This window comes from Buteo buteo, chromosome 2 (genome assembly GCF_964188355.1).
Source record: "Buteo buteo chromosome 2, bButBut1.hap1.1, whole genome shotgun sequence".
In the NCBI taxonomy this organism is placed as follows: domain Eukaryota; kingdom Metazoa; phylum Chordata; class Aves; order Accipitriformes; family Accipitridae; genus Buteo; species Buteo buteo.
The window spans coordinates 58,592,045-58,611,915 of NC_134172.1; positions in this window are offsets into that span (position 1 = coordinate 58,592,045).

Sequence of the window (19,871 nt, forward strand, 5' to 3'; positions counted from 1 at the left end):
CACAAATGAGCTACTTATGTATGTTTCTTTGCTGTTTGTTCTGAAAAAAAACCTGCTGAGATGCATACCAGATGTCTACCTCAGTCCTGTATGACTTTATTTCTTATACCTGCATTTGTCATGGCTTATTGCTTGCCTGACTCCTACTTCCTATTGATTGTGTAGTTTTAGACTTTTTTTTGTCATATTCTTTGTTCTCCTAGCTGCTGCTTGGTCATCTCAAAGGATATGACTTCTAGGTGATCCCTCTCTTAATGTTCATGTACTGTGCCTCTGACAGCAGAAAGACAGCAGAGGCTTTGCCCACCTCCCACAGATAGGCAGGCATGTCCAAGGCTGTTCTGATTGTAAAGCTTTAGGTCACTGCAAGTGAGCTGTCATTATCATGGACATTTCTTCTCTCTCGGCAGCAGAGGATCTCATCAGTACATCTTTTGCCCCCCCCCAAACTCACAAGTGTTTCAAATCAGCAAAGCACATATGAGAACAGTATGGTAGAAATCAACAGGAGAGCTAGAAGAGGAGCACCAGTAAAACAAATAAACATAAATGAGTCACCAGGGGGATGGCAGCTCCAGGGAAGATTCCAGTTACCTGAGGTCATACCCACTTTGTCCTCACTAAGTCTCTCTCCCTGCTGCAGTACATCAGATTCACAGCTCTGCTCTGTCTTCTGTCCACTAGCTCGGTGTAGTTGTCCATGTCTCCTGACCTCTCTCATCCTATTTCTGATGCCTATTTTTTAAACTGCAGTACCCCTGCTGTCTTTACCTTTTAGGAACCAGCACTTTACTATCCCTTTCCTAATATATCCATCAGCTGTGCTTTTTGTTTTGCTGGTTTAATATGCCCTGATACCCTAGTGCTTGTGAGTGGATCAGATGGCTTTGGCAGAGCCCCCACCAGATTCCTCAGTGTCTCCCACTGCTTCTGGAGATCAGGCAAACGCAGCCTCCAACTCCCTATCAAATCTATTGGTTAGCTTTTAATGGCAATCCTTCACCGCTGGTCACTTGCTTGATTTAACCTTCTCAGACTTAATATTCACACTGAAAGAAATTAAATGCTTTTGGTTTTTAAGCTAATGCATTATACAGCAATGTACATAGTAAAATACATTGCTGCGCTAGACTACAGTCTTTGCCTTTTAGCCTCCCATATGCTCCTCACATTTTAAATTAAGTCCTAAAGTTGTAAGTTGCTGTGAGAGAGTTTGGTGTCTGTATGAAAATTCAAAGAAGCCATACGGGTGTTAAGGCTCTGTTGAACAGCATGCAGAACCAAAGCCTTAGGGCACCAGTATCATCAAGAAAGGACTGTCCTATTACTAAATCTAGAAAATAAATGGAGTCAGAATAAAGTGAAGAATTTGTCAGACATTCAGAGTAACGTGAAGAATTTCAACATCTCCAGGTTGCTTTGAGATGGAGGCTGCTCCACACTGTGCCTGCTTTTATTCCAACCTTCCAGCTCCTCCTTTTAACCACTTTGGTGCATTTCTCCATATTCTTGGAAGCTATACAGATGATAAAATCACCCAGCTGTATTTGCTGTCTCCCTAGCTAGATACTTGTCTGAATCTTTTACGACCATCTGCTACCTTCTCAGCCATGTAACGGAGCAGAACATCAGCAAAAATCAAATATCTGAGCTAGAGATTTCAGCTTTATCCTAAGCTCAATGAATAGTTTTATAATTAGTGAGTTTTTCAGTTTAACACCATGAGAGCTGAAGGGCATGATATCATGTAGACTTCGTTCCCCCATGAAAAGTGGTAGTACTTCTAAATATTCATGACATCGTTATACAGTTTATCAAATCCAAAGGTATTGCCAGCTTTTAATTTAGAGCACAGCTCAGTCATATTTCACTTGTAGCCAGAAGTGTTTTTTATTTCTTTTAACATTTGAATCCAAAGTATGCAGAATGGGTAGACTGTGAATTTTAAGTTCGTCTCTCCTCAGATTCTTTAATTTGCACTATTTTGTTTTTATTTCTTAAATAGGTTGTGCTTTTGAGCAACCAATCAACGCAATTCAACAAGATATAATAGGAAAGAAGTTCCCGACTGTTACTTCCCACTTTCCACATCTGTAGTTAGGTTCATCAGAATAAAATCTTCAGGCTTGAATGATAGGCTCTTTAGGGTATGAGATAGGTATTTACCAATGAAAACTCAACCTAATCTAGTTTAATCAAGAAAAACAGTTGTTTGCTCCAGTGGGACAACAGCAAGAAGAAAATGAAACTTGGCCAAAACCAAAGAGAAAAATATCTTTCTAGCTTTTTGGGATCCAAACTGTTGCATATTCTTGCAACTCTGCAGTCCAGAATCTACTGCTGCTTTTCTTCTTGTATGCATTTCTTTTATTTCCAAGAAGCTGGAAGGTATGGTTAGGTTAGGTATTTGGCATAGGTGGACAGCAGCTGTTGAATGTTGTCATCTGAATACAGGCAACCATAGGAGCCCCGTGATTGTTTTCCCTGTAACCACAACAGCAGAGCTGTTATAAGCATCTAGGGGATAGGAATACACTTTTCATGTCCAGTGGAGTTCATCTATCTTCTTCCCAGTTTATTTTTCCTAAATAGCCTGGGAATGTGAGAAGTAGGGACTTTCCAAGCAGAAGACAATGGTGGAGCAAGTAGAGGAAGAGCATCAGTGAAAGGTGTAATAATATTGAGGTTTTATGCTCTATTTCACTTTGGGGCACAGCAGGAGGTCTACTGTCCAGCTCTGGTGTGGTAGGTAAAGGAAAGTTAAGCACACTGTTTTGAGGGGATGTGTGGTTGTGCTGTTATTTGTCTGCTTGCCTAATTTTAGATCAGTATCACTTGAATGCCTTCATCTGAAATCAGGTGCTTTGAATGAACAGAGCAAAGGATGTCCACTGTCCATTTGTCTAAATGGACAAAGCAGAAAAATGGCATTAGGAGAGACACCGTGATCACATCCATATTACAGATGAAGAATTAAGGCATAGCAGTTGTTGAGTTATGTTGACAAAAGGCCGGCCATGACCTCCAACTACATGAGAAGCAGCAGCAGAGACATCACCTAACATCTGACCAAGATTGAAATTACTGTAACACTACCATGTCACAAATAAGAGTATAAAAACAGCAAAAGTGGGCCCATGGGAAAGAGTAAAAAGGGGCTGGCTGTTTATTGGGAAGGGGATGAGGATGGTAATGGAGAAGAACTTGGGAGGGAGCAAAGATGTAAAAAGAGAATATAAGGGATAGCAAATCATGTGATCAGATCTGACAGGGGTACAATTATAACAATTTTAGTGCATATGAATATTAGGTATTTGTAATTAGTCAGGTTTTGATGCAACTAGTCACTAATCCCTGGTTTCTGTGACAGCAACTGTGGCTATTCTGCAAATGCAGACCAGTCTGCATTCTATCAAATCAGCACTGGCTCAGACTGCATTTCACCTGGAGAAAGTTTATTTCTGAATCCTCTAGGGTCTTCTTAAAAAAGGTTAAGTTGTTGTATATTGATCTCTGTATTGGTTTTGAGAGCTTTTACTTTCTATAGGTCTGACATTAGGAATTGCAATGGTTTTTTGTACAGCAGAGCGGTAACTTCAGAAATATGCTTCAGAGTACCTTGGCCAGTTAGAGAGAATGATCCATCCTACTACCTCAGTCCCTTTTAGGCTTTCTGAGGTTTAGTATGTATTCTTGATGTTGAGTGTGACCTTTGGTGCAGACAAAGTGTCTCCACTCTTTAAAGACGATTGCCTGTTCTTTTGGAAGCAGCTGCCGTGCAGTGCAAAGGCCTCTGAAGTCCCTTTGCAATCCATTAAGAGATTGGTTTATTTACTGTCTGCTATTGATTATTACTTAATCTTAGACTTCTTCCCTCAAGGAAAAAGAAATAATCTTTGTAGAGTTTCTGGTTTGTTCTGTGGCCAGGGAGAAGAAAAAGCTGTGATGTGTCTGACTGAAGAGGCTGTTCAGCTTTGAATCAAAGTGCATTTGTTTTCATTTTCTAGCCGAGTTACATCCACAAAAGATTTCTTTTGAGCTAAAGTGTAGTGTAAATTGCCAGGTTGATGTCCCTAGGGGCAGATTTTCTGTTTACCTGTAGGACAGGTGGAACCAAGGCAGCTCTGGCACATGATGTTTCCCAGATCTCTTTCCCTGGTTGTAAAGCATGCTTGAGCACCCGTAGTCTGGTTAGGCAATCAGAGAAATGAGCACTAACTGCTGTTGTTGGGTGCTCTCCACTAAAATCATACCTGTGGCTCCCCCACTGCTGTTGTTTTGAATGCTTTTGGTTGGTCCTGATGATAGGGTTGGTGTAAGCAACATGGTCTACTGGGCAATGCGCAAAAGCAACCATTTTATTTTGTCCCACTGTGCTGAACAGCCACTGAATGGCAAAGATGTACACCAACTCCACAGTGGGCTAAACCTGCACTACTGATTTAGGGAGGAATGAGAGCCCTCACATAGGACAGAAATTTGTTTTTACAGCATAGGGAGAAATCTCCCAAACGCCAAAGTCGGGTTAGTTCATGAGGAGCAAAACTGAGGATGCCAACTTTTCAGTGCCTTTGTATACCAACCACTGTTCTCCTACCCATCACAGGGGCTCCTCACAGGCTTCTCATGGCTCCTCTCTCTCTTGGGTCAGTCTCGTGTCCCCGACCACCCGGTGAGCAAGGTGTAGATACAGGAGACAGAGCTGAGAGATGCGTATGCTGCTGAGTCACTGAGTAGTGGGTGTTGGCAGGTCAAGCACAGCAGATGATAGTGGTTAAGTTCATGCTGCAGCCCTTTTCCTTCTGGGAAAAACTGGTTTGGATCTCTTCTCAATCCAGCCAGCCATCATTTTGTATGAAACTTTCAGGAACATAATAATGTTTAAGATTTCTGCTACTCTGTCAAATTTGCTTCAAGTTAGCTAAGAGGTCCAAAGGTTCAGAAAAAGAAAATGGACTGATGAGCAGACAGGGATTGCTGAAGTTTTTGTTCCTTAGAAAACAGGCTTTCAAAAAAAAAAGGGGGGGGGCGAACTAACAGTACAGATTTAAGTACTGGTAATTTTTTTGTCCAAAATTATTTTTGAGCTGCACTCTGTATTTAACTATGACAAGAAATCAGTGAAAAGAAATAATTTTGGGTATTTCCTGTAGATTTTGTGCAAAGTTTGTGATCAAACCATATCTTCTATAGGCTAAGAAAGATAAAAGCAAATCTGAATAGTATGATGCAGTATTTTAATCTCATAAATATGAAAACCAAATCATTACCCATAATTATGAAGTACAAGAAAGAATAACAACTATTGCTATTTCTATAGTTGGGGTTTTGGTTTTGTTATTTTGTGTATTGTGGGGTTTTGGTGGTTGTTTTTTTTTTTACATAAGTAGTGGTTTTAAACGGCTTTTAATTACACACTTGTAATGTACACTAAGAAAGCTGGCAGCTGCCTTGTATCTAGCAGCATCCCACATATATCTGCAAAGTTTTAAAGGAGCTTTCCTTTCCTTCCCTCTATTGTCTTTAAAAGCCAAATTTGGTAGATCTTCTATCTGACATTTCTGGAGACTGAAATACTTTATTTCCTGACAGAGGGGCAAATTATCCCATCTCTTCTTACTTCCATGCCCCAGGTCTCACCTGGGCAGAGAGAAAGCTGAGAAGTGCTCTGCGCCATCCCAGCTCTGCTCTCTCCCACAACTAACAAGGTCACTGATGACACAGGCTGTAGCTGAACTAGACGGTCTTGAAAACCCTACCCTCTATCATCAGCCCTGCACTACCCATATGTATATGTAAGGAAGAAATGCAATTTTTCTGACCTGAAGCTCTAAGAATATACTACAGCAAAACCTATATGGATAGAGTTCAGAATATTTCCCCAATCCTGACTAAGGCCTTAACTCGCCATGGGTTTGTTTCAGTTGTGTATCCCTGAGGTCACAGGATTCTGTCAGTGGAAAGCAGGAGGGAATTGGCCCTGTAGCTCTCACTATGGGAGTGAGTTGTTGATCAAGATTATGAGCAGCAAAAATACCCATTTCCACTTTATCCCACTTACTCAATTCTCTTTCAGTATAGAATATTAATAAGCAAAAAGCCTCAAGACATTTGCTTAGGAAAACTCTTCCAAAACCCAAATCTGCTTTTCTCTGCAAATTACTGAACATAACTTCCAGCAAAAGATTGACAGTGTTGCTTTTGGGCAGAATTTACAATCCCTCTCCACCCTCTAGACGCTGTTAGGCTGTACCTAGCAGGGTGCTGTGCTTGCACAGTGGTGGCTGGAACCAGCAACGCTCTTCTGATGTAGCCAGTGAAACCTTCCGCAATGCCATGAATTAAGTGCACATCTGTGAGTTAGGAGCGTATTTACTGTGATGGAACAAGGAGCTGAAGACAGCACCTCCCGGTTAGTGTTTTCTGCTGGAGTGCATGAACTCTGGATGATGTGCTAGAAAAGGAACCACCTAGGTGCTCAGCCCATTCCCTTCTCCCCCTTTCCTCTTACTATCCACACCACCTGTGCTTCCAGCTGTGCAAGTGAGAAATTGTGCCAGCCAGCCCAGCTATCATTCTGCATAGGTCAGTGTTACCTCTGTTGTTATTGCACCTCTCTCTCTGTTTTTTGGTTTTCCAGGGCAGGGGGGAGAAAGACTGTTTTGTATACTTGCTTTACAAGTCCTCACTTTTCTTGCAGCAGAGAAGTTTCCAAGCAGATCTTTCCAGCCTGAATAATTTCACTCATTAGTTTAGCAAAACATTTTCACTGCCATCTCCTCAGCAATGGCCCCACGTAACCCTGGATGTGCCTGAACTCTCCCAGCCCCTCATGTTTAATGTGAATGAATGTTCCCAGGCTGTGGCTGTGACCAAGCGCTGATTTGGGATATCCAGCCAGGCTACAGGATCACAGGGATCTTGATGTGGGAGGCAGCCCCTGAGTGCATGAGAAGTGAAAGCTGGTCCCACAGGACAGCTGGAGCTATGTGTGCACAGCTGATCTTTTAGGAGAAGGGATGAGCCCTGCAGCTACGTGGCCGCAACCACATTGTAGGATGTTGGAGGATATTGTGTATCTCTCCTTGACTTACAGCCAGGAATCCCTACAGGAATGTGAGCACATACTCTGTGAGTCTGGCAGCCAGGTAAATCCCAGGCAAAGATGCTATACTGCAGCTTATTAATACACAACTGTAGAGGTTAAAGCCTGATTTAGCTACTTGTGATGTTTCTGTTCTGCCCAGTACTCAACTTTTCTTCTTGGGGTACTACTTAATATCTCTCTATGCAATTTATGTGTTTTTTGGATCTTATTCTTAGGTATCTAGTTCACTCTGTGTACTGAAGAAGGAGGTGAGGGAGAGGGAGAATCAGGAGTGTAAATATAAGTAGACTTGTGGACTACCCTAAGGCACCTAAAATAATGTTATTACTTAAAGTATCTTGCTGGCACAGGTTACCTGTTATATCCACTAACTGTGTATGGATGCCCCACAAGCTTTGGGATGTCTAAAATGATGGTGGATGCTTAAATCTAGACACATGGATCCCACTGTGGAGGTTTGTCTTTCTGTTCTGGATTTCACTTCAGAGGTCTAAAGCTACTGTGGGATCAGTGGGCAAGTCTGCATGCCATTCTTGGATATAGCCTTTACTACTAAGGTACTGCTGCTAATAAGGGTAGCATACCCCTCTAGTTCATCCGGTATACTCCAAAGCACCTATTGCTTAGCATGATGGACTTTCTCGTTTAATAATAATATCCAACTATGAGAGGAAAAAAAAAAAAAATCTGATTTAAATGTCCTGTCCTGATGCCTCCAGCAACTACTTGCTTCATGATCTCATTTACATCTCTCGTCAAGGCTCCCTATTAGAATTATTTCTGTCATGAGGTTCTTGGAGAATAAAAGTTGGGGTTTTTTTTCCCCATGGGGGTCCCTGACCCAAGGAGGAGCTGATGTGTTAGGAAGAGGAGTTTCTAACAACCACCATGAGAAGCACAGTGACTAGGCAAGGAGAAATATTCAACATGCTGGAGAAAGCAAACAGGGTTCATGCAAACTTGGAAGTCAACAGAAAATTTAGAGGATGTGATTAAAGACTTTTTTTTTTACTTATTCCATATGTATCACTGTGATTTATTTAAAAAAAAAAAGTTATGGGAAACAAATTTTCAGGGGTTGTGGGTTACAAGAAATGAATTAGTGGGTTTTCTTCAAGTGAATGTTTGTAGTGCTGCTTTTTTGTGTAGATACTGCTGCATCTAAGCATCACTCTTCAATTTAATTTTAGTATAAATTAACTTATCTTCATGCAAGTGGCTTTAAAGCTAATAATCCTAAAAGAAATAAGATTAGAAAGTAATGCTATCAGTGACAAAGCTCATTAATGGCTTTTTATCACTGCAAACTGGTGAACTATAACCAAGATAATTGGCGTAAATGGAATATACCATTTCTTCAGCCAGGTATCCTTTACTCCACTTTACATTAATTACTTCAAGGTTTTGTTCTGGTCAAATAAAATTTGGGTGGCTTGTCCACCTCCTTTCTGAAAGGCTGAGCAAATGTCAGGTGTGCTGCTTTGAGAAGTCAGAAAGAGTAATTCTGCAGCAGGCAAGATAAGGACAGGCAGAGGAGGTAAATACAGAGACTGGAACAATTGCTACTGCTGATCATTTTCAGCTGGAAGTTATACTTGTATTTTGCTAGTGGATCAGCTCAGGTTTGCTGGGGGAATAGGGATTCTTTTAAACCCTTCATAAGAAGTGTGTTACTATTTTAAAGTCCAGTGAAGACTCACCTGCTCCAGGCTTCTCTGAGAAAGCACCTGAATAAAACAGATGTTTTGACTGTGGACCTTAAAAGTTCTTACCAGAGGGATAGCCTTCTCTAGTAATTCCACATACAGAAATTAAAGTGTAGTATGTATCAGCATGCCTTGATACCCTTATTAAAGCCCTTAAGAGCCCCTCTCAGAGGCCTGTAAGCACTAGGTAAAAACACCTGACCTGAAGAAGAAGGAGTATTCAAGTAGGAGATCTCTGGTCTCTCTCTGCTGGGAAATACTGGTTTATAACATCATGGGCGCAGGCAGGTTGATGGACTGCACCCCGTTTTCCTGCCAGCTCTTGCTGAATTTGCTCCGTTATAGCTCAGAGTGCAGCAAGCTTGCATCCTGTAACAGCTGCTGCCTTGTCTTTCCTTATGTTATCCCGCTTTGTGAGGCAAGAAGAGCTCATCTCTTTTGTCCAGTTAGTCGAAATGTTTGTGGCTGGTATCTGGAAAACAGGATTGCATTCGAAAGGGAACAAACCAAAGTATCAGGGCAATCTTTTCTTCCCCTCCTCTGCCTCTCCTGTCTGGATTAATTAAGGTGAGGGAAACTACTCAGCCATCCTCCTGCCTGGTTTTGTGCCCCACAGGACAAGCAGAAAGGATGCTATGGGGTTTATGTTTTGAAGGCATAAGAACAAATGGTTGTGTACCACTGCTCTGTGGCAAAAAGTGGGAGAATGGAGATTTTAACAGTTTGAGAGGCTGTAGAATACACTCTTATTTCTTCCTTCTTTTGACCCACTACAACAAAAAGGAAAAATTAAGCTGGGTGGGAGGGAGGAGGAAGTTCTGATCAACATCTTCTGAAAGTGAGCACAAACTTTTCCTTTCTTGTTTCTTTTCTTCCCCACTTTATTTGGGGAAAAAAAAAGTTTGTGGGGTTGGGGCATAGTACATTCATGCAATTTAGCCAGCTTTTACTTTGTATTCTTGTGGCATTTCTGATAGGCAGTAACTCAGAGGGTCTATTTCTTCCCTGTCCTGTACCTTGTTTACTGAGTAGATCCTGCACCTGGCAGACAAATCAATTCTAAACCAACAGGTTTCAGGGAGGTTTGGTGCCATGATATATGCATTTTTCAGCAATTCAAAGGGAAAGAGCTCCTTTACCCATCCTAAAAGTTTGCTGCATTAGTGCAGTACCTCAGTGAGCACTCTGGTACTCAGGACGTGCGACTAAATGGAATGAAATAGGTACTTAAAGATTCATATAATGCATTAACCATTTTTGTAACTTAATTCAAGGCATGATATATACAGCTGACATCAAAAGCCTTTCATAGCTGTTCTTTAATTTCAGTTTCAGTAATGAATATAGATCCAATTAGAAGGGAGCTGATACATGTTGAAAAGAATTAACAATACCCCTAATTTCCATGTTGAAGTAATGGCTGCTATTATAGATGTCTTGATTTTAATCAGATGTTCTCAAAAATGACAGCGGATGTGGATTCATAATGCTCAGCTGATGCTACAAGTCACACTTACTCTCTCACGCTCCCTCTCTCTCTCTATTTAAAAATAAATTAAATCTTACAAGCATAGAACAAAAGCTTCTTCCATGTGCTATGTATTTTTATGGCACGTTGATGTTTACCCAAGCAGCCAAGAAGCAGATCACAAACAGCATGTCGCTGACTGGGGGGGGAGCAGGTTGCAGTAGCTGACTGTGAGCTCTAGCTATGTTAGACAAAAGTTTAGTGGGGCTTATTTTGAGTCTGTCTCATATGGTTTACGAGGGCTGTGTGGTACTGTCTCCAGATCAGATCTGAGGCTCTTGGTTCAAAGCATTTTGTCTTTGTGGTGTTGAAAGGGATGTTGGAGCAGTTGTTACAACTTAAACTGGATAAACCATCGTGACGTTTCTGTCACCATCTGCAGTGACTGTGGGGAAAAGTGCCCCTCTGAATGGACTCGTATCCTGGGCTGCACCTAAAGGATCGTGACCAGCAGGTTGAGGGAGGTGATTCTCCCCCTGTACTCTACCCTCATGAGACCCCACCTGCAGCACTGCATTCAGCTTAGTTGGGCCCCCAACATAAGAAGGACATGGACCTGCTGGAGTGAGTCCAGAGGAGAGCCACAAAGGTGATCAGGGGGCTGGAGTACCTCTGTTGTGAAGACAGTTTGAGAGAGTTGGGGTTGTTCAGCCTGGAGAGGAGAAGGCTCTGGGAATACCTTATAGCAGCCTTCCAGTACCTAAAGGGGGCCTACAGGAAAGCCAGAGAGGGACTTTTTACAAGGACATGTAGTGATGGGACAAGGGGTAATGGCTTTAAACTGAAAAAAGGTAGATTTTTATTAGATGTAAGGAGGAAACTCATCACTGTGAGGGTGGTGAGGCACTGGAACAGGTTGCCCAGAGAAGTTGTGGATGCCCCATACCTAGAAGTGTTCAAGACCAGTTTGGATGGGGCTTTGAGCAACCTGGTCTAGTGGAAGGTGTCCCTGCCCATGGCAGGGGGGTTGGACTAGATGATCTTTAAGGTCCCTTCCAACCCAAACCATTCTATGATTCTTTCAGTAAGTGGTAATGTACCTCTTTTCAGAAATATATGGTAAACTAAACTGGATGAGAGCCTGCCAGTGATGCAGGATTGCTTTGTGTCCTCTGTGTGAGGCTTCATGCTAGAAATTGATCTGTCTTCAGGGTTGCTCTAATTTCTGTGGCTTGTGCCAGTTTAAGAGTGAAGAAAGAAATTTGTGTAGATGCAATACACAGGGAATGAATCTACTTACGCAGGTTTCCATCTCATCCATCTACCCTTATAGTAAAACCTGAGTATGCTTCTTTTGATATGTCTGTATGATTGTCCTTTACCTGTACCTTTATATAACCGTTAGGATTTGGTATTGCAGGGAAGCATATGCCACATGAATAACTGCACGTGCACCTTTTTGATACGGGCAACATCAAAGGCTGTGATGTGAGGTCTCTTCAGTTTGACTTGTTTTCTGACATTTTTTAGTTGATCTGTATGCCAGCTTCATTATGTGTGGGAGAATGTGGGCTATGCAGCACCTCGGGTAGAGACACTGGAGAATATTACATTTTCTGAAGCAATAAAGCCAGGCAGCTTAACTGGGCAAATAAACCTATTTAGAGAAATTGAGAGTGTACAGCTTTGTTATCATTGAAGAAAAATTCCCCAAACAATCTCACCTTTTAATAAGCCCTTGACCGACACACAAGCTCAAAATGGAAGCTATTGGTAGTGTCTGGCTACATCTGTAATGCAATATGGGATAAATCTATATGAATCTGTATTGGAGGATACCTTGCATGTAGTTGAGCTGTTAATCTAAGCATATATTAGTCACAGAATTTTAATCAAGTAGCTTGAATTAGAAAATTTCATCAGCAGGGACGCAATCCTTAAATTGAAAGCAATATTGCATGCTGCTGAATGGATGTACTTTTGTGTTCAGATTTGGCTCCATTTACAAATAGCTTTTAGATGTGCTGTGTTTATTCCAGTTATGAAGCTTATGGGAGTCCTCTCTGGGATGTGCTTGCTTCCTCTCGGCAGGTGTTGTACGCATAATTAATGCTGCCTACCCCAGTGCTGGGAGTATTCTTGCTCCTTTCTCTTCCCATGTTGTTGTGGGAGAAACTAAGGTAAAGAAGCCTTCATTTATTGTATGAGACAGTGGAGAGTTGGCCCGGCATGTGTCTTTGTCAAGAGCCAGCCCTGAAACTATATTAAGCATGGGTAGAACAGAGGGTAGTGGAGATACATGGATATAATATCAGTAGAAAACAAAGTTGGGAAGTGGCAGATGCATTCTGCAGTAGTGCTAGGGAAAGAAGTATTAAAACTTGTTTCCATTTAATAATACTAATGCATGATCCTCTGACTCTGGTACTTAGCAGCAATGATATTTCAGTATATAATATGTTTGCTGTACTAGACGTATGTAACTTGATCATATCTAGTGTTGCATCAGACGTGTATGAGGAGAGAGAAAATATGAAGCTAAGTATTTCTGGAGCAGGGTTTGTTTTGTTGTTTGTTTGTTTTGGTTTTTTCATACCAAGCAGTGTGAATATGCTTGAAAGTAAAACTTCTGAAGGAAGATAAATACTTGATATATGCTGATATGAACCTGTAATCTAAACTCTTAATTCCTTAGTACGCTTCCTTCCTCTCTGTCCCTTATTTCATGCTGCATTGTGCACAGCATCAATCCAACTGTGTTTCAGTAAATTTCTACTTAACTATTTCTCAGCTGTTACAAACTCAAAACTGTTTCTTTCTTTCCAGAAGCTATTCTTCAGTTCAAAACTGCTTCATTGTTACTTAAACCATTTACCTAGAATATATTAAAGTTAAACCTGGGTTGGGTTGGGGTTTTTTTTCAAATTCTTTGAAGAAGCAAGAACGTTTCAGTGTTGGTATCTTTGGGGGTTTTATTTGGTTTTCTGGCAAATTCTTTCAATTTGTATTCTACTACTGTATTTAAAAATGTAAAAATTGTTACTGGTTTGGAGATGCTACTTTATGCTAAACAAATATTTGAAAAGAGTTAATGAATTATTAATTCATGTTTACATGCATGAAAACTTAATTAATTGTTGCTGTTAGAGGTTTGCATCTCAGGTCTTGTTTATAGCATGACTTACAAATGTCTATTTACAATGTGCACCAATGATCTCCTGTCCCTCCTGATATTGTGGCTGTAATGGATGAGTAGATCATCTATTACAACTGTATCAACTATGTAAAAACATGCCTGACATATAAGGAGAGATTCTTTAGCCATCAAGCTTTAGTAATTGTTCATGTTCAACATTGGTCCTTCCGTCCTCACTGTATTAATATTTGCAGTAACCCAAGACTGCAGGAGAAAAAAGCAGGCACAGATGAAAACCCCAAGATCATAGATGAAAAAGCAGCATTAAAATCTTAGCTTAGCCAGGAAGGCTGGGAAGACTGAAGAGAAAAGCCTGGCTGTGGACGTAATGAAATTGGTCTACATACAGAATTTAAGAACATTAACCTCTGTTGCCAATCCATTTCATACCTAATCCTCTGCCCTTTCCTTTCTTAGGCATCTCTTCTAGTGTTGGGTGGGCTATGGTAGACATTGCCTGTGCATTCCTTTTCATATTCACCCTATCTATTGAAATAGCACATCCAAAGTTTGCCAGACTCGCCAGAGACAAAAGCTATACTTAGTAAAAATTGAACTCACAGTTTACAGCAAAATTCAAGGCCAGGCTTTTCATTAGTAGGTTGGAAACACAAGATAATGGCTAACATGGTGAATCGTCATCTTAGTCCAGTCTTCACAGCTGCGTGCCTCTAGTTGCACAGCCCCTCAGGTTTCCCTTGAGCTGGATTCATGCTACGTGGCCATCTAAGAAACTGTTAACATTACTGTCCTGTTTTCACCATCAGATGATGTACCTCTTCTGTCAGGTCTCTCTACCTAATGTGCCTGGAAGAAAATAGCTGCAGTCATGGAAGATGTTGCCATTTCCCTCCTGTCTGGCTGATCAGCGGGAGCACCCCTTTGTCGGAGCCAGCGCAAGAAGGAAGCAGGCTGCACCTCAGCCACTGCCATTCAGTCTGGTGTTGCTCCCCAAACGCACCTTTGCTGGGAGTTCAAGCTGGTGGAGTGACCTGAATCGCTGTTCTAGGGGGCAGAACATGTGGCCATTTCCATAGTTCTCACTATGGGTCTTCTCTCTGAGAAGCTGGCTGGGTCATAGACTGCTGTGGCTAGATTTGCCAAGCCTCCCCCAGGTCCAGACCCAGCCTTCCCAGCTGACCCCAAGCACAGACAGAAAGATTATATTCAGCCTGCTCCCTGTATTCACTTGGGGCAAACTCCTTGCTTGAAAAATTCTGCAGAAGGAATTCTCTCAAAAAATCCAGATTTGGAGTGGATATAAGCAGAAAGATATGTGAATGCATGGACTTAAAGAGTTGCACTGGAAACCAGGCTCTAGAAGCTCCAGGTGGCTGTTGCGTGTACACAAATACTGGGATTCAGGTTAACTTTAAGCATTTAACTTCAGGACTCATGTAAGAAGGCTCATTGTCCTGGCCTCCCTCCAAAGAAAGGGAACTGAGACAAAAATGGGATGAGTCCAGGCCTACCAGATCTATTGGGTCAATCTATGCCAACTTATTCAACTTGAAAATATCCTGATCACTAGACTGTTAATATTTGTGTAATTGAGCTGATGATAACATCTTCTCTTCCTCCTCAGCTGGGGAGAAAAACAAGACCTTTGTCAGAGAAGTTTTCTGATTATTCTTTTTTTTCCTTCTTTTCTATCCTCTGCTCAGCAAATAGAGTGGAGACAGTAGATGGTATTTGTTTCAGAACTGTGCCTTCGAAATGATGATACATGGTTTAATTTTACTATTATGCAAAGTCTCATTGAATCCCAAGGAGATTACTCGTGGTAGGAAAGTGCAGGGCAATAAATGCTTGCAGGAGCAGGGTCTGTCTCTGTTTTTTTAGTCTGGAGTGTTGTCGTTACATTGTGCATTACTGGTAATTGGTCTGCCTCAAAAGTTTTTTCTCCTGCTTTTTACATATCATACTTCTATGCAAGACCTAATTGCTGTGCTTTTCTCTGCTAATGCATGGGAGTCCCGGACATAAGGTCGTGCTGAATTAAATGCTCTAACCCAGCATATCTGCGTTCTGAGGGTGTCGCACAATAAGGATTTAAGCTTTGCTGCTGGGCCTGAGCAGGCAGCTCAATTCAAACCCAGCAGGTTCTATCCTTTCCTGGGTCAAGGCCCCCCTGCGAGTGCACGTTCCCCTCCTATGCCTTCTAGGCTAACTATATAATTCATTAACTACTCTTGTCAGCTTTCTTGGCCTTTGGCATGTATTCTTTATCTACACGGCATCCTGTCTCACTCGGGCACTGTCAAGCAGAGTATCTTCAAGGTGGAAAGAGTGTGTTTTCGCCAAGTGGAAACATCTCTGCTCTTTCCTCAATAAAGAGAAATAAGGGTCAGCTTTAAATATGAGTATTAAAATGTACTTTTTCTGACTTAGTGCTGTATTTAAAGGCAATGAAGAAAGATATGATCAGCTGGTCTCTGAAGAGGGGAAATGCTGAAACTGCCAGTAGGCAAATGATGTCAAATGATGATAATCAACAGGCTGGGAGATAAAAAGACTGATTTCTTTTGGGCGTAGAGATATTAGGAATTACAGCATCAATAACAAGATTTTTTTTTTCCAATGATTAGTCTTAGTCTTAAATTCATCCCCTCTCTAAATTTGCTGCAGATTTACTGTTTTAGCTCAGATCATAGTAATGAGAATGTAGATTTACTGTTCTTTATTTACTTGAACTTTTGAAGGGGGAAAATACTTCAGGCAACAAGTAGTTTAGAACTCTTGGATTTGGGTGATTTCCTCTAGAGTTCTTTTTTTGGCGGGGGGTTGGTTGCTTGGTTGTAGATTAGCTTTGGAATATGCTTCCCTTACTATTGGTAACAGTGCTAGTGGTACTGTAACTATCAGATATATGGTACAATTATTGCAATGTCCTATAGATAAAACAGAATAATTTCACAGAGCCAAGAAAGCAGTAATTGTTTATGCAGACAAATTGCCAGCTAAGAAGACTTTCTTATGAGTATTTTCAATTTTTAATGTCATGTAAATTATTCCTACACTAACATAAACAGGAAAGCAGGCTATGATTTTCAGACCCTTTTGAGTAACATTTGCTCGCATTTCTTTCATTCATTCTGCATTTTTATTGTACCACCCAATAACAGTTTCCCTCCCTTTACCACCCCATTCATCCATTAACGCATAGATAATGACCTCATTGCATTGCTGCAAAATACACTTATCACTGGGATTCATTATTCTGTCATGGTGAGGCTATTTTTAGCCCAGACTCCAGCTGGCAACTGAGAAGAAACATAGGAAAGGAAATTGCCTCAGGTGCTATTAGTGCTATCTAGTTGCCTGTAGTGCCTACTGTTTAATGTGAAGTGCCCTGGAGTGCATGGCTCCAAAATTTATTTTATTTTATTTCTTTAGCCTAAGAAGCAATATGCCAGTCTGAAAAAAATATATATTTATGAAAATAAATATATCAAAATAAAAAAAAATTAGTACATGGCTCTGCTTTGAGGGGGAGCACTTCAAAACTGATCAGTAAGAGCACGTAGAAAAATATATAGCAGCCAGAGTTGTGATGAAATCTGTTCCCTTTGCATTATGCACTTTGAGCCTTAGCTGTGCTGGGCACAAGCGTGCCTCACGTTGGCATCTCCAGATGTTTGGAAGATGTTTATCTAGATGTTTGTGCTTGAAAGTGCTGGATAAATTTTACATTTTCGCTTTTGCACAGTATTCAAATCTGGGTTTTTTAAGGACTCACCTGCAAAAACCTCCTCTGGAGGTTTTCCTCCTGGTTTCACTGAGTTGCTAAGATTTTTAAGGTGGTGTCCTATCTGTGGAAAAGAATTTGGAGAAATTTTCCAATTTGTCTGACCTGTCTCCCCAGATGTAAGGTTTCAAATGGGCCTATTGGCCATACTATTTCCCCAGCAAAAGATTTCAAGAGGTACTAACTCTTTCAGTAGAAAGCCTGCAACTGTGACCATCCCTTAGTCACAAGAGAGTGAAACTGGCTGCCCTGTGCCTGGCAGCCTTGCCTTGGGGAATGGGAGTGTAAAGGCCACAATGCAGCTCACAGTGCACACATGTATGCATCAAAATTTACCAGTTTCAATAGAGAAGCTAAATGAGTGTGAAACACAAACTACGCTGGAGAGATCTCGCTAGTATTTAGGCAAACATTTTGGAGTGTGGACAGTCTTTCATTGCTCCAGCACATAGCCTGGCTCACCTCAGTCCATGGCCCCTTCTCCTGTGGGAACAGACTTGCATGTTTAAGGTGCTCTAATTGAAAATTTAAGGTTTTTAGTCTGATTCCTTACATTTCTAAAAACATTAGTAAAATTGAGTTTGAGACAAATTTATAATCTCCATTAGAAGAAGTACCTAATCTCCCTCCACGTCAACCTGTGGGGTATAGTTTCTCTGTAGAATACTCATTAAAACTCATTATTTTACGACAGTCCAAATACCCTTTATGAAAGCATGCTTTAAATTGAAAAGATATATGTTGGAAACCTTTATAGTAAGGCTGTGCATATAAAAAATATTTCCCCTTTCAGCCTCAGTAGACCCTTTGGGGTGGGGGGAGGGCAGGGGCTATATCACAGGAGAACAAGCTTGGACAAAACACCCATGTGCAAACCTGTCACTAGGACCTGCAAACTACGCCGATGACAGCCAGGGACCACAACTTGTTAGTGGCTGTATCCTTATTTCAGCTCCTGCATATCGCAGCATGGTCTGACATGGCTATGCCTTATGGCTGAAGTAACAAACCCACCCTCGTCTTCCTCAACAGCAGACTGAGCTGGTGAGAGCTCTTTCTCTTGAAAACTCATAAAACTGCAGTGAGTCTTCATGGAAATGAGATCATTGATTCCTGGAAGAAATTCACCTCTAGATCTTCTTTATCTAGTGTAAGCGGCTCTCTCACTTCTGCGATCCACATGACTAGCTTGATAGATGCAGCATACAACCTGTAATAGGAGTTATGTGCCTCTGGGAAGAAAACTATGCCAATGTAAAATGATTTCAAGGCGTGCTGTTTATAAAGGGGAAAGATGGGCTTGCACAAAATGCAGCTTTATGCTGCTGAGAGGCATGGCACCCAAGAAATTAAAAAGCACAGTTATTGGGGGGGGGGGGGGAAGGAATCGCAATTTATTTCTGAAAATTGTGATAGCAATAGGGTCCACTTGTAAAGGCCATCGCCAACACTTGTATGTTGAGTTGAGTTAAACAGAACTCCATGCTTTGCCTTAGGCATCATTACTTCCAAATTACTCTAAAATGACTATAATATTCTCCATTATATCCTTAATTAAGCATCACAGGACAAAGAACAAAGAAGCTTTGCAAACAAAGAATGTTTCTGTGTGAATTGTTGTGAGGAGGGAATTGTTGTGCATGGCATCTCTTCATTGTTCTGGTAAAGCATGATGGAAAAAACCCCTTTCAATATTTTTGTAATACATTTAATCAAATTATGTGTTATGAACCTGTGACTAGATAATGGCTTGACAGTGACTGCTGAACTCTAAGGCGATTATGAAAACAACAAAGTTTAAGGAGATAAATATAAAATGATCACTATATGTATAAATCCATTGTCATTATTCCAGGGTTAGTAAATAGTTGGATTTAAACAATAGGCAGTGAAATACTGTTGAACCAACAGCCTGTTTCTGGATTTTTAAGCTACTAGAAATCTAATTTGGTAGCAGTTGGAGAGGGGGACAAATTAATTTTAAAATTTAGAGCATTTAAAAATGGCAAAATATTAACCTGCCAAAGAAAATACGAATCAAAGTGATGAACAGAAATATTCTGACTGGCTTGGAAAATAATCTTTTTCTTTCAGACGCTTGGAAAGCAGTATATTCATAACAAAACAAAAATCCAATTAAATTAAGCAAAAAATATGTTGGTTTCCAAGTAGCTAAAATGCCACCGTATTCTCTGTGCTCTTCAGAAGTTCTCCTCTAGATGACACTGGTTGCATCCACGGGCATTTGGGTGGTGTATGTGGCAGTAACCCCTTGAGATGCCAGCTGAGTTGGTTCCTCAGTGCGTCAGGCAAAAGACTCATGCCCAAGATGGGAGGCAGCCTGTGCTGAAGAGCTAGTGGAGTAACGGGACCAGAGAGTCAAGGGACTGAGAAATGTATATGAATGTATGAGGAAGTATAAAGGCAAAGGGGAAGTAACAGCAGTTCCTTAACCTGGAATGGATATAACTCATCTGGAAATTAAAAAAAAATCTCATTTTGCAACTGTGATCGTGTGGTCCAAAGGACCCTTGACATAGGACCTGAGAGGAAGTTTCTGGAATGACTCAGGAGCTAGCTAAAGAAATAGAGGCTGCTAAAAAGCAGTGGAAACTCAGCAAACCCCAGAGCAATTCCTCCTTCAT